General features: G+C 38.3%; 1 protein-coding gene across 3 annotated transcripts in view; it reads left to right on the top strand.

The window, feature by feature from the left end:
• tnca (tenascin Ca) overlaps positions 1-15,704 on the top strand; it is a 327,362-nt gene that overhangs the window by 136,804 nt on the left and 174,854 nt on the right. For all 3 annotated transcript variants that reach the window (XM_073951876.1, XM_073951880.1, XM_073951879.1), the window contains exon 3: positions 13,786-13,977. The gene's annotated coding sequence lies outside the window, so the exon portion shown is untranslated. The remainder of the gene's footprint in view (positions 1-13,785; positions 13,978-15,704) is intronic.

Here is a 15,704-nt window from a genome sequence, read left to right as displayed (position 1 = left end):
CCGCTTAAAACTTCGGGCTGCAGAGAGAATTTGGTGAAAACTAAAAATCCTGCACAGCTCATAACATACTCTTCTGTCTTCTTTCTCGGCTGCTGTTACTTCTGCAAAACAGTCATACTTCCATCAAAAAATTAACAATGCCACTAATCCTCGCCTACTTTTTAAAACATTTTCCTCCCTCCTCTATCCTCCTCCTCCACCTGCATCCTCCACACTAACTACTGATGACTTTGCTACATTCTTTTGCACCAAAACTGCAAAAATCAGCGATCAATTTGCTGCACCTACAACAAACACGCAAGTTACACCACCAACACCACACACGCTCACCGCTTTTTCTCAGCTCTCTGAGTCTGAGGTGAACAAACTCATGCTATCTAGCCATGCAACCACCTGTCCACTCGATCCCATTCCCTATCATCTATTGCAAGCCATCTCTCCTGCAGTCATACCAACACTGACTCGCATAATTAACACATCTCTTGACTCTGGTTTATTCCCCACTTCATTTAAACAGGCTAGGATAACCCCACTGCTAAAGAAACCCAACCTGGATCAAACGCTACTTGAAAACTACAGACCAGTATCCCTGCTTCCATTCATGGCCAAGATTCTGGAGAAAGTCGTGTTCAATCAAGTCCTGGACTTTCTCACTCAAAACAACCTCATGGACAACAAGCAATTAAGAAAGGCCACTCAACTGAGACTGCCCTGCTCTCGGTCATGGAGGATCTCAGACTGGCTAAAGCAGACTCTATATCATCAGTCCTCATCTTGCTGGATTTGTCAGCTGCTTTTGACACTGTAAACCACCAGATCCTGCTATCTACGCTTGAGTCACAAGGTGTTCCAGGCACGGTTATTCAGTGGTTCAGGTCTTACCTCTCTAACAGGTCATTCAGGGTGACCATCTTTTCTCCATCTACACAACATCTTTAGGACCAGTCATCCAGAAACATGGATTTTCCTACCACTGCTATGCTGATGATACCCAGCTATACCTCTCTTTTCACTCTGATGATCTCTCGGTTCCGGCTCGCATCTCAGCCTGCCTGTCAGACATTTCAAACTAGATAAAAGATCATCATCTTCAGCTGAACCTCACGGAAACAGAAATGCTTGAAGTTTCTGCCAACCACATTACAACTTTTCAATCCAGATAGATGGGGCAACCATTACTGCATCCAAAATGGTGAAAAGCCTTGGAGTAACTGATGACCAACTAAACTTCTCTGACCACATTTCTAGAACTTTATAACATCAGAAAGATCCGACTCTTAATATCTGAACATGCAGCTCAACTCCTTGTTCAGGCTCTTGTTCTTTCCAGACTGGACTATTGCAACTCTCTACCAGCCGGGCTCCCAGCTAACTCTATCAAGCCTCTTCAGCTGCTTCAGAACGCAGCAGCACGAGTGGTCTTTAATGAACCTAAAAGAGCACATGTCACTCCGCTGCTCATCCATTTGCACAGGCTGCCAGTTGCTGCTCGCATCAAATTTAAGGCACTGATGTTTGCTTACAAAGCGATTTCTGGCTGCGCCCCTTCTTATCTGCTCTCACTTCTGCAGATTTATGCGCCCTCCAGCAACTTGCGTTCTGTGAATGAACGTCGCCTCGTGGTTCCATCCCAAAGAGGGAAGAAAACGCTTTCCAGAACGCTCGCGCTCAATCTGCCCAGTTGGTGAATGAACTCCTGAACTGACACATACCTGAAACTTGCCTACAGCACTTATTCATTGTTGCTCTTATGGTTGTGTAAATTGCTTACTTGTCCTCATTTGTAAGTCGCTTTGGATTAAAGCGTCGGCTAAATGACTAAATGTAATTGTGAGCTATAAGCTTACTACAGTAGTAAAAATGAAGCTAAATACTTGCTTGAAGTCAGAGAATATTCCTGCAATGACGAGTGTCAAACCAATAGTGAATGGGCGCACAGTATCTGATGACGTGATCAGCACATCGAACAAGCGTTGGGAAATGTCAAAACAGCTTTTTATATGCTTTTATTATTGAGGCACGCTGTGAGCTAAATTACCAGCTTTCTTGTCTTTGATTGTCATTCAGTCTGACATTATGACAACTGAGATCTGACAGTGTGGCATGGGAGTCATGTTCGTTAAGTCTGACAAACTACAATCATTTAGGATTATTAAAAATCACAGCATGTGAGATGGGCTTTAAGCCCCGTTCAGATTAAATGATTTTTTCATTGTCGGTTACGACAGTCACTGGGTGCTTCTCAACTCTTAATTGTGCATCCTCGCTTCCTCTCCATGCATCCATTCTTCTTGTCTTAGCTCCAACAATTTAGGATTCAAGACGCAAGGAAAGCATGTGAGGAATTGAATCAAGTGACAAGCCACATTTACAGTAAATGTATTCTTAATATTCACATAAATGTATGTTTGTTGTTTTCAATTGTACCATGTGAGATTTATGAGAACTTCCGATAAACTGTACAGACTGTTTAGTCTATCCTCCTTCCCCAGCCCTAAACCCATCTGGATACAATCTGGATCAAAAATGGAAAACCCAACATTGGGTTAATTTTTTTTTAATCAAATGTAAATAACAAATAACCTAACAAGTAGGTTTATTCATATTTGACCCAATCCAGTGTTAAAACAACTCAGCTTTTTTATACTGTAACTTTCCAAACATTGTCTCTTATTAGCAGAGGAAACATTGAGATGCAGCATTCATAGTGTTTCCCTGGGTTCTGAAATACTTTACAAGCTCCACCTTGGGATGTTCGAAGACATCATTGTGTATAACATGTATGTATGTATGTATATATATATATGTATATACATACATACATGTTATACACAATGATGTCTTCGAACATCCCAAGGTGGAGTGTGTGTGTGTGTGTGTGTGTGTGTGTGTGTGTGTGTGTGTGTGTGTGTGTGTGTGTGTGTATATATATATATATATATACGTATATGTACATATGTATGTATATATATATATATATATATATATATATATATATATATATATATATATATATATATATATATATATATATATATAAATAACTGATTTATTTTATCTTTGTCATGATGACAGTAAATAATATTTGACTAGATATTTTTCAAGACACTTCTATACAGCTTAAAGTGACTTTTAAAGGCTTAACTATGTTAAAAAGGTTAACTAGACAGGTTAAAATAATTAGGCAAGTATTTGTATAATGATGGTTTGTTCTGTAAACTATCGAATAAAAATATAGCTTAAAGGGGCTAATAATATCGTCCTTAAAAAAATATATATATATTTTTTATTATTAAATACAGCTTTTATTCTAGCTGAAATAAAACAAATAAGACTTTCTCCAGAAGAAAAAATATTATCAGACGTACTGTGAAAAATGTCTTGCTCAGTTAAACACCATTTGGGAAATATTTAAAAAAGAAAAAACAAATCCAAGGTGGTTTAATATTTCTGACTTTAACCATGTGTGCGTGTGTGTGTGTGTGTGTGTGTGTGTGTGTGTGTGTGTGTGTGTGTGTGTGTGTGTGTGTGTGTGTGTGTGTGTGTATGTATATGTATATGTATATATATATATATATATATATATATATATATATATATATATATATATATATATATATATAATTTTTTTTCTATTTATTTATTTACTTATTTATTAGTTTTTTTTTGTTTTTTTTTTTACTTATTTAACCTGTAGAGATACTTATGATGTTTCTCCAGTTCAGTAACACCTTCTAAACAATGCTGTGTTTATTTTAAGCCAGTGTTGGGTCAAATATGCAAAACTCAATGTTGGATTAATTTTGAGTCCAGATCCCAAAGGCTAAAATGCTGATAAACAGGCATGGCTTAAGCCTGGTTTATACTTCTGCGTCAGGTGACCGGCGTAACCCACGGCGCATGCAACGCGCGTGGCTGTGCATTTATACTTCTGTGCGCTGTCTCTGTCGGTCTGCAATAACACTTCCGATACGCTAGTTGGCAGTGAGGTGTAAATGTTCCTCTGTGTCGAGTTTCTTCGCTGATGTTTTGCTTTTCCTGAACACTTCCTGGATGTACAAGTGGCTCAAACTTGCTCCTTTTGAGGCAGGAACCGGCGGACGTGCAGCAACTTTAACTATGAGGTAAACACAAAACAAAACTTTCCATCCTGAGCTCCTTCACGGGACTCCACACTTGTAAACAATCGCTCGCGCCATTCGCGCGGCTCTCGGTCCCGCCCAGACTCATCAGCGCTACCAAGCCGACCAATCACAGAGCTTACACTACGAGTCGTTGCGACGTGTAGTTACATTTTTTGAGAGGTGCACGTCAGTGACGGCCACGGCAAAGGGCTATGCGTCCACGCCATACCATACGCCAGCGTTTGACGCAGAAGTATAAATCAGCCTTAAGAATGGTGTGGATTTTGGGGGTTTTACATTGTGGTTACTTAGTGCTATCGGGATTGGTCAGTTTGAATGTTTCGGTATTTGGACTTTGGCCACATGGTCAATCAAGAGGCAAAACTATATTGTAACATCTAAAAGGTGTTTGATCCATTGTTGCCTTTTAAAAGTGTAACTTTCCAAACCTTGTCTCCTATTAGCAGATGGGTCCACATGGAGGATATTGAGATGCAGTAGTCATAGTGTTTCCCAAGGGTCTCCCACTCTTATGAACCTTCACAAGCTCCACATTGGGATGTTTAAAGATGTGATTGTGAGTGTTAATAATCTTCATTTATTTTTCCAGAAACTCACACCTCTTCATTCTCCACGGCTCTTGACCTGTGTGTGTTTGGCTCTGACTCTCTTGACTGCAATGTACTAACCTTTAGACTTTAGACTAACTGCTGAATTATTGGTCATGGATTCAGAGAGTTTGTTTTGGCAGACTGAGATGATGTTATGCTTTCCGTTCTCCTCCAGTTTTAGGGTTTAATTCCAATTCGGGGGCTCTTTGTCCTGATTTATCCAAGGCTTTATCCATGGACTGTTTTGTAAATCAAAACAAGCAGCGTAATACAATCTCCACAAGAAGCAAATCTTCAATTTTCTGATCTCATTTGTCCAGGATGTTTACCTGTACAGTATGGAAATGCACTTTGAATCAATTTGTCCTGAGGAAACATTGGGGAGTAAAGAAAATGTCATGGCTTTCTGAGATATTAGATCTTTCCGGAGTCTTACCCCACACGGAAAGGACCTATATAAATATATATGTTTTAATATAGGATTTGATATAGGTTTTTAATTTATGTTACATGTATAAAGTTGGCTGTTGTTCTATATTATATGTACATATATGCATATTTACAGTTGAAGTCAGAATTATTAGCCCCCCTGAATTATTAGCGTCCCTGTTTATTTTTTTCACCAATTTCTGTTTAATGGAGGGAAGATTGTTTCAGCACATTTCTAAGCATAATAGTTTTAAAAACTTATTTCTAATAGCTGATTTATTTTATCTTTGCCATGATGACAGTACATAATATTTGACTTGATATTTTTAAGACACTTCTATTCAGCTTAAAGTGACATTTAAAGGCTTAACTAGGTTAATAAGGTGAACTAGGCAGGTTAGGGTAATTAGGCAAGTTATTGTATAGCGATGGTTTGTTCTGTAAACTATCAAAAAAAATTAGCTTAAAGGGGCTAATAATTTTGTCCCAAAAATGGTTTTTAAAAAATTAATAACTGCTTTTATTCTAGCCGAAATAAAACAAATAAGACTTTCTCTTGAAGAAAAAAATATTATCAGACATACTGTGAAAACTTCCTTGCTCTGTTAAACATAATTTGGGAATTATTTAAAAAAATAAATAAAATCAAAAGTGGGCTAATAATTCTGACTTCAGCTGTATGTGTACATACTGTACAGTGCATCTGGAAAGTATTCATAGCGCTTCACTTTTTCCATATTTTTTATGCTACAGCCTTATTCCAAAATGTAATAAATTCATTCATTTCCTCAACATTCTACACACAAAACCCCATAATGACAAGAAAAAAGAATTTTTTTAATTGTTGCAAAATCACATGTACAGAAGTATTCACAGCCTTTGCTCAATGCTTTGTTGATGCACCTTTGGCAGAAATTACAGCCTCAAGTCTTTTTGAATATGATGCCACAAACTTGGCACACCTGTCTTTAGGAATTTGTGGCCGTTCCTCTTTGCAGTACCTCTAAAGCTCTATTAGGTTGGATGGGAAGCGACGGTGTTCAGCCATTTTCAGATCTTTCCAGAGATATTTAATAAGATTTAGGTCTGGGCTCTGGCTGGGCCACTCAAGACATTCACCAAGTTGTTGTGAAGCCACCTCATTGATATTTTGGCAGTGTGCTTTGGGTTATTGTTCTGCTGAAAGATGAACCGTCGCCCCAGGTTTTTATTCAGGATGTCTCTGCTGCATTCATCTTTCCCTCTATCCTGACTAGTCTTCCAGTTCCTGCTGCTAAAAAACATCCCCACAGCATGATGCTGCCACCACCACGCTTTACTGTAGGGATGGTATTAGCCTGGTGATGAGCGCTGCCTGGTTTTCTCCACGCGTAACGCCTGGCATTCACTCCAAAGAGTTCAATTTTAGTCTCATCAGACCAGAGAATTTAGTTTCTTATGGTCTAAGAGTCCTTTAGATGTCCTTTGGCAAATTCCAGGTGGGGAGTGGCTTCCATCTGGCCACTCTACCTTACAAGCCTGACTGGTGGATTGCTGCACAGATGGTTGTCCTTCTGTAAGGTTCTCCTCTCTCAACAGAAGAACGCTGGAGCTCAGACAGCGTGACCATCGGGTTATTGATCACTTCCCGGACTAAAGCCATTCTCCCTGATCACTCAGCTTAGATGGCCGGCCAGCTAGTGGTTCCAAACATCTTCCACTTATGGATGATGGAGGCCGCTGAGCTCATTGCAACTTTCAGAGCAGCAGAAGTTTTTCTGTAAGCTTCCCCAGCCTTGTGCTTCAAGACAATTCTGTCTCGGAGATCTACAGACAATTCCTTTGTCTTCATGCTTGGTTTGTTCTTTGACATGCACTGTCAACCCTGGGAGCTTATATAGACAGGTGTATGCCTTTTCAAATCATGTCCAATCAGCTGAATTGACCAACAGGTGAACTCCAATGAAGCTGCTGAAACATCTCAAGAATGATCAGTGGAAACAGAATGCACCTGAGCTCAATTTAGAGCTTCACGACAAAGGCTGTCAATAATGATGTACATGTGATTTTTCAGCTTTTTTATTTTGAATAAATTTGCAACAATTTCAAAAACTCTTTTTTCACATTGTCATTATGGGGTGTTGTGTGTAGAATGTTTAGGAAGTAAATAAATTGAATAAAAAATAATGGGGAAAAAAATGTGGAAAAGTGAAGCGCTATGAATACTTTCTGGGTGCACTGTATAATGCATTTCAGGGTTTTTTTTTTTTGGTTTTTTTTTACTGAACTACAGTGTGTTTAGGGAGCTGAAAACAAATGTTTGAAAAATGAGATTCACAGTTTTTTTTTTTTTTTTTTGTAACCAGTTATTGTCTCTCTGTGAACTCCAAAAATGTTCGGTAAAGCACACTTCTTAAAATCAAGATAAAATAATCTTCCAGTTCTGTAGAAACAACAATGTTTTCATATTAACAAATAAATTATTCATACCCCAGGCAAATTCTGACTTATTTACTTTTATTCAACCAGCAATTTCGTTTTTGACCAGAAATGGTACATGCTTCTCCCAAAATGATAATGCATAATATTAAATTGTTATTATTATTATTATTATTATTATTATTATTATTATTATTATTATTATTATTAATATTATTATTATTATTATTAATATTATTATTATTATTAATATTATTATTATTATTATTATATGTACAAGAGGCATCATTGTGAAAAAAAAATCTGCTATATATATATATATATATATGTATATGTATATGTATATACATATATGTAGATGTATATACATACATACATTATATACACACACACACACACACACATATATATATATATATATATATATATATATATATATATATATATATATATATATATATATATATATATATATATATATATGTATGTATATATTGTCTAAGGCAGGTATTTTCCAAGGATTCTGGGCTGGTCAAATCCTAAATGCATATTCAGACATGTTTTTAATGAAGTCTTCATTTCAGGCAGCACAATCCCAGGTCAGCAGTGGAAGTTGGCTCATGTAAACGCTCACAAACAGCCCGCAGATGTGGAGAACTGCCAACATTTTGGATTAGTATGAGCTCTTTGCTCATTAAAATGATTTTTGCAGACGTCTCTCACTCTCAGGTGCGGTGCGGGACTGCAGCGTTTTCTCAGCATTGGTATCAGTCGTCTGGTCAGATCAGATTGAGCCCTGCGGACTATTCAATAAACTATTAAAAATGCAGGGCACAGGAAATCAGAGCAGCCTTCCTTGTTTGGTCTGCAGGAGATTTCAGAGAAGTGTAATTAGGTCACGGTTGATGCAAACCTCTCTGTTGGAGCGCTTGTTAATGTACAAGTGCAGTTTTTCTCATTTAACCCTCGTGTGCTGTTGGGGACGTTTTCGTCCACTCTGAGATGATTTTGAGTCTTGATTTGGCTACGACTTTCTCTGTGTTTCGGCAAATGAAATGATTTTTTAAAAACTCAGCAAAACACTCTGGGCAAATTGACTACCTTTTTGTTTTGTTGGGGGCTGTTTTTGCCCCATTGACTTCCGTTATAACGACATTTTTTGATTGCAAAGCCATGTCAGCATATAATCATGCATTCTCAATAGTTTGGCAGTCTTTTTCGGCATGATTTGTTATTGGTTTCTGTGCTTGTTTGCTCGATTCTGTGTTTATATCCCCATTTTGTTCCTGTCAGGGTTCTGCCACTCTGGTCATGTAAATTCTTGTTTTGGTGGCAGAATCCGGACACTAGTCATGTCTAGTCCTGTCCTGTTGTGCTCGGCTCAAGTTTTCTTGGGTCGAGCACTTGTTTCTGTCATTGTGTGTGCCTCCATGTGTGCGCGCGCCTTCGTGGGTGTACGTAGCGCGCGCTCTTGTACCCGTGTTTGTGTTTTCGTCTGTCTGCAGCGTGGTGTTTCATTCCCAGCGTCTCAGTCTAGTTCAGGGGTCTCAAACTCGCGGCCCGCGGGCCATTTGCGGCCCTCAGTGCAATATTTTGTGGCCCGCGCCGACCGCTGTACTCTGACAAAATCAGCGGAGCGGGGAGAGAGAGTGCTCCCCGCTCCGCTGATTCTATCCGTACACAGCGCGCTTGTCTTGTCACTCAATGCGCGTTGTCGCGCGCGTTCTGATCAGCTGTGTTGTCGCGCGCACACTCAAGAGCGGTGTTGTCGCACGCCTACTAAAGGGCGGGACCAAGGGTGTGTCGCGTCGCGGGGGCACTTTTGATCATTTTGGAAGGGCACTTTCTATGCAAGACTAAAAAGGGCATGTGCACTGCACAGGTTGAGCCCTATGTGTGCACGTGCCTGCCCTGCATCTTGTGTTGATATTATAGGTAGATAAAGACTGGTACAGACTGATGTGACTGGAGTGGGGTGGGGGTGTTTTATTTATACATATATACGCCTTTTTTTTAGGTGAGGGAATGGAAGTTTTGAGTGAGTTCCCCCACTTTTTTCCCTAGGACTTCAATGAGTCAAAGTACAGGTCTAGACTTAATGATGATCATCTACAAGCCATACTGAGGGTCTCAACTGCTTCCGCTCTAAAGCTAAATGTGGTTCAGATTTGTGAGAAGAAGCGCTGTCAAGTCTCTGGCAGCAAGGAGTAGGCAAAAGATGCCATGTTCAGAAGAACTGTTTATAATCTTCACTCAATGTTCTATTAATGTTCAGGACACTTCATGTTCAGAAGAAATAATTAAAACTGTTAATAATGACATTTTAGGACTTTTTTTTTGTGAAATCCCTTATGCGGCCCAGCCTCACCCAGACTTTGCCTCCTGCGGCCCCCAGGTAAATTGAGTTTGAGACCCCTGGTCTAGTTGGTTTCGGTTTTGGTCGGCGCTGGGATGAAGCATGCACGCTGCGAGTGTGAGTGCACGGTGAGTGTTTTCAGTCATCGTGTGCTCGTGTCTTTCGTTTGTTGTCAAAGCACGTGGCTATGTGCTTACAATGTGGTCACGTGCTTTTGTTGTGTGCTTCAGTGTCGTGTTTGTCTTGTCATGAACATGCGGTTAATGAGTTCTCATTGGCTGCATGTTGGTGTCCTGTTTTATGTGAGAGCATGGCTTGTGTTGTCTCTCTGTGTCATGCGCTCTCCCGTCTATTGTCTAGTCCCACCCTTCTTGTTAACTCATTATTAGTTTGTCATGTTCACCTGTTTGTGTCAATTTACTTTTGCTTTATAATCCCCTCATGTTTTCAGTCCTGTGCCAGTTCGTCGTCTACACTCCCCTGTGTTCCTGCTCAAGTCTTGCCTTGCCTTGCCTTGTCTTGCCAGCCCAGCCAAGTTTGTGTGTTTTGTTAATGTTTTGCCTTTTATTTTTATTTTATTATTAATAAATACCCATTATTTGCCGCACCTGAGTCCTCACTTCTTTCCCTAACCACGACCGTGACAGTTCCGTTTTGTTGCGATATATTGTCTGTCTTCACCTTTATTTACACTGTCTTGTCATTTTGGTTTAGTCACTGTCTGTTCTTACCAGTGTAACCATTCATTCCCTTTCCTCATGTCTCCCTACAGAGGTTTGGTAGAAAGACTGGTAGGCAAGTAGGTCACGTGACATACATTTCAACATAGGAGTTCACAGGACACTTTGAAATGTGACATTGAACACGTGACTTTGAAATGTTCCAATGTCCCTGTATCTGTGTTTATACTCGGTAAACAGCTGTGAGCTTGGTGAACCAATGACTTTTACAGCCAATGACAGTCATTTCTGTTGAGCACATGTAACAGGGTTATATTGTATCTCTCCACTTGCATACATTAAAATACTAATGAGAAGGAAGGGGTTAACATTTATTCATTGTTTTATATGTAGAGCGCCCCCTCTGTTACCTAAAAAGAAAGGAAATTCATTGTAGTATGTAGGAGGAAGCCATTGCACGAGGCTGGTAGATTAGATCTGCGCTCATTTTTCTGTTCTAACTGTTTCCACAATAATAAAATCGATAAAAGATATTTCAGAGTGAATATTTATTTACACAACGCAGAAGAGACGCAAAAGACTAGTTACACACACAAACACAATGGCAAAGTAAAGCTGTTTAAGAATGTGCTCAACAGCACTCAAATGTTAGCGGGAAATGCACGTTTTAAAAATTGTCAGTATTAATTGGTACTGAAATCCAGTTTCGTGACAACCCTAAATGGAAGTCAATGGGGCAAAAACAGCCACCACCATAAAAGGGTAGTCAATTTGAACAGTACACAAGGGTTAAACTCTTCAGTAATGGCTTGTAGAAGCTACTGAAAGAGGAGAATCCTGTAAATGGTTTTAATATGTGGGAACGACCATGTGGACGGCATCTGGGTTGGTGTGGGAGGAAGGAAATCTGCATTTAAAAATCACACAGCTTTAACAGTTTATCACCAGTTAAAGAGATAATTCACAGTTTTCAGATGTGTAGTTTAGCAGGCAGTTGTGATTTGACAGGCATGCTGCAAAAAAGAGAAGCTTAATTCGCACAATGGTAACAGTTTGTAGCCTTGGGAGGTTTAGATAAATACCAGTAAATACCATTCGAATCACACTTTTTTTTTTTTTTTTTTTACAAAAATTGTCATTTGAGAAAAAAAGAATATTAAAAGAAAAATATCACAGTTCCTTAAATATTAATAATCATTTATTCTTAAAACAGGGTTTCAGCGGGGTCTTAAAAAGTCTTAAATTTACTGAAATATTGTGTTGTAGGTCTTAAATCTTTTTTAAGCGGGTCTTAATTTTCCTTTGTTTATATTGCTACCCAATCTGGCCAAAACCCTTACAATCACCAACAATCCATTTTAATAAAACTTTAAACTTTTTATTTGAAAAGGTAATTTTTACTTTATTTATCGTAATGGTTTATTTTCCTTACAATAACATTTGTTTAAAAGTTCTCCATGTATTTACTGCTGAGGACACCGTCCTGGGCAGGTTGTTGCCCATAGATTTAGTTTATTATAGTTTTTAAAACTTTTAAAGCATTTTTTAAAGAAAGTTTATGTTGGGAAAAAAGTGTATGGATAAAACTAGAGCTTGCTTGTTTTTACACAATATTTAAAATATTTAACTAAGAAATGAAGAGTTTAGATGCAAAAATCTATAAATGCCATCTGAAAATTTTCTCTAAAATGAGTATTTATATCAAGCTCCTGTGTGTATGTTCAATAATATCTCTTTATTGGCAAAGAAAAAGTTCTTCTCCTGGTATTTAAAGTAAAATAACTCAACTTAAACAAAAGAGGATGAGAAAAAGGTTCATTTTCGATAGAAATTTCAGACAGCACTATAGAGATTTTTGTATCTGAACTCTTTAAATAAAATCTAAAATATTTTAGTTGTGTATTATTGTATAATTAAAAGTATGAAGTTATGATCTTTTTTTTTTTTTTTTTTGATAGGTCAAATAAACCCCTTTTCCACCTGGGCCATTAGAAAAATGCATTAGCCTTTATCCCATTATGAGTCTAAAATATCATATAATGGTCTTAAAAATGTCTTTAAAAGTCTTAAATTTAACCCTGTGGAACTTGTAGAAACCCTGTAAAATGATTAATAAAATTTATAATATTTCAGCATATTGCAATGGTTTCCTGTGTTATGTGACAGAAATCTGGTTTAGTGATGCAGAAAATTCAGCTTTGAATCACATTTATAATTTACAGTTTAAAATATGTAATAGAAAATATTCATTTGATGTTTTAACATTATTCCATTATTAATTTTACTGTATTTTAAGCATACGTTACTTCTCTTACCAGCCTCAAACTTTTACTATAATACCAGAATTTCAGTAGCATAATTATTCATTCATTCACTCTTTTCGACTTAGTCCCTTTATTCATCAAAGGTCGCCACAGCGGAATGAACCGCCAACTTATCCAGCATTTGTTTTACACAGCAGATGCCCTTCCAGCTGCAACCCAGTACGGGGAAACACCCATACACACTCATACACTACACTCATGCACTACCAATTTAGTTTATTCAATTCACCTATAGCGCATGTGTTTGGACTGGTGGGGAAACCGGAGCACCCAGAGGAAACCCACGCCAACACGGGGAGAACATGCAAACTCCACACAGAAATGCCAACTGACACAGCCAGGAGTCGAACCAGCGACCTTCTTGCTGTGAGGTGACAATGCTAACAACTGAGCCACTGTACTGCCAGCCTGATCTCATGAGAAAACGTTTTTACGTTTTGACAGTTTAGTGGCTAGTTCGTACAAATTCGTACGAGTTCAATGGATGAAATTGTACGATTTTAAAAAGGAGGCGTGGCACCTAACCCCACCCCTAAACCCAACCGTCATTGGGGGATGAGCAAATCATACTAAATTGTACGAATTAGGTCATACAAATTCACACGAATTAGCCACTAAATCAAAAAGTTACGAATTGCCGTGAGATTGTGTTGGTGCTGCCCACATGTGATATTATTAATACTAATATTTTTATTGGAGAGTGTTAAGATTGCTTGCAAATATACAAAGAATAGTGCAGTTTTACTATCTACTGTATAATTGCTTCCATGTTGTTGGGAATACAAATGACTGCATGAGTGTGAACTGAAGTAAAACTGCCCAATTTAACACTCATTTCTTAAGGATGACGACAAGGGAATCCTGAAATATCAGGGAAAAATGTGGAGGAAGTCTCACCTATGGGATTGAGCTTTACCGTAACGCTGCAGTGAGTCCCAGCAGTGGAATTAATAACGGCAACTGAAACAACAGCAGAACCAGATGATGAGGTGGAGAAAACCTGCCCAGCACCTGAAGCTACAAACACATTGGAAAGTAAGTCCATCATGCTGCTTGTGTACTGCTATTAATGCTTGAGTTTACTGTGGTAAAACACAACAGCAACAGACAATGTGAGGTAATTAGTGACTCAGTGGTTAGCTCTGTCACCTCACAGCAAGATCGTCGGTTGGTCGAGTTCCGGCTGGTCAGTTGTCATTTCTGTGTGGAGTGTGCATGTTCTCCCTCTGTTGATGTGGGTTTCCTCCGGGTGCTCCGGTTTCCCCCACAAGTCCAAAGACATGCGCTATTAGTGAATTGAATTATCTAAATTGGCCGTAATGTATGAGTGTGTGTGTGAATGTAAGAGTGTATGGGTGTTTCCCAGTGCTGGGTTGCAGCTGAAAGGGCACCTGCTGCGTAAAACATATGCTAGAATAATTTGAGTTTTTTTCCGCTGTGGTGACCTTTGATAAATAAGAGACTAAGCTGAAGGAAAATGAATACATAATGCACATTAAATTCATTAATTGAGACAGTAAAGACTGATTTTTCTCTTTCGGTTTTTCTTTCTTTTAATTTTTTAACTTTTTACAATGATTTATTTTTCAAATGCAATCTAAATACGTTCTTCACCTCACAGAGCTGGAATAAAGCATGTACAACAGTATCCCATTAAATTATTCATTCATTCATTCATTTTCTTTTCGGCTTAGTCCCTTTATTAAATTTGTGGTTGCCACAGCGGAATGAACCACCAACTTACCTAGCACATTTTTACGCAGCGGATGCCCTTCCAGCCGCAACCCATCTCTGGGAAACATCCACACACACATTCACACACACACAGACACACACTGCATGTGTTTTGACTGTGGGGGAAACCTGAGCACCCGGAGGAAACCCACGCGAACGCAGGGAGAACATGCAAACTCGACCCAGAAACGCCAACTGAGCAGAGGATCGAACCAGCGACCTTCTTGCTGTGAGGCGACAGCACTACCTACTGGGCCACTGCATTATGATTCAGTAAAAAAAAAAGCTTTATACTTATTATATTAAACTGATTTCTGATGGATTGTGTGACACTGAATATTATAGTTAAAGAGCTGAAAATTGCATATAATATAGAGTATTAGATAGATAGATAGATAGATAGATAGATAGATAGATAGATAGATAGATAGATAGATAGATAGATAGATAGATAGATAGATAGATAGATAGATAGATAGATAGATTTTTATATATCTCAAAAAATATTAAAAAAATATTTAAGGAATGTAGGGTTTGAGATATTTTGTCTTATGCAGTAATAATTAAAAAAAAATGTTTGACAAGAGCAGTAGTTAAAGTTTGACCAGAAAATTAGACAGTTTATTAGTCATGTCCTACAAACTACACTTCCCATACTTCTTTGTGCAGCACAGGCATGATAAACAGTAAGAGTTTTACTCCATAATTGGAAGCTTCATTGCATTTATGGCTCAGGAGATCTTTTCTTTTCTCCTGGGATTCATTTAATAAATTGTTGTACTCCCTTGGTACTTGACATTTGAAGAAATTTGGTCACAGTACCAAACTTATCTGGTATTGTGGTGATTATCTGGTAGTGTGTGGAGGAACATGAGAAAAAATGTATTTATTAGATGTTTTGAGCAAACAATCAAAAGATATGTGTTAAGAGTCTTTTGCTTCAGCTTCTGAAAGAATCCAATTTAAGTGGAAGGACTTCTAGGGATTTTTGCTTGTTTTTTCATTCATCCCTCCTCAATGGATAAGTG

The sequence above is a fragment of the Danio rerio genome, chromosome 5 (genome assembly GCF_049306965.1).
Source record: "Danio rerio strain Tuebingen ecotype United States chromosome 5, GRCz12tu, whole genome shotgun sequence".
Classification (NCBI taxonomy): domain Eukaryota; kingdom Metazoa; phylum Chordata; class Actinopteri; order Cypriniformes; family Danionidae; genus Danio; species Danio rerio.
The sequence above is the reverse complement of the archived record's forward strand: the minus strand, read 5'-3'. Positions and strand labels throughout refer to the sequence as shown.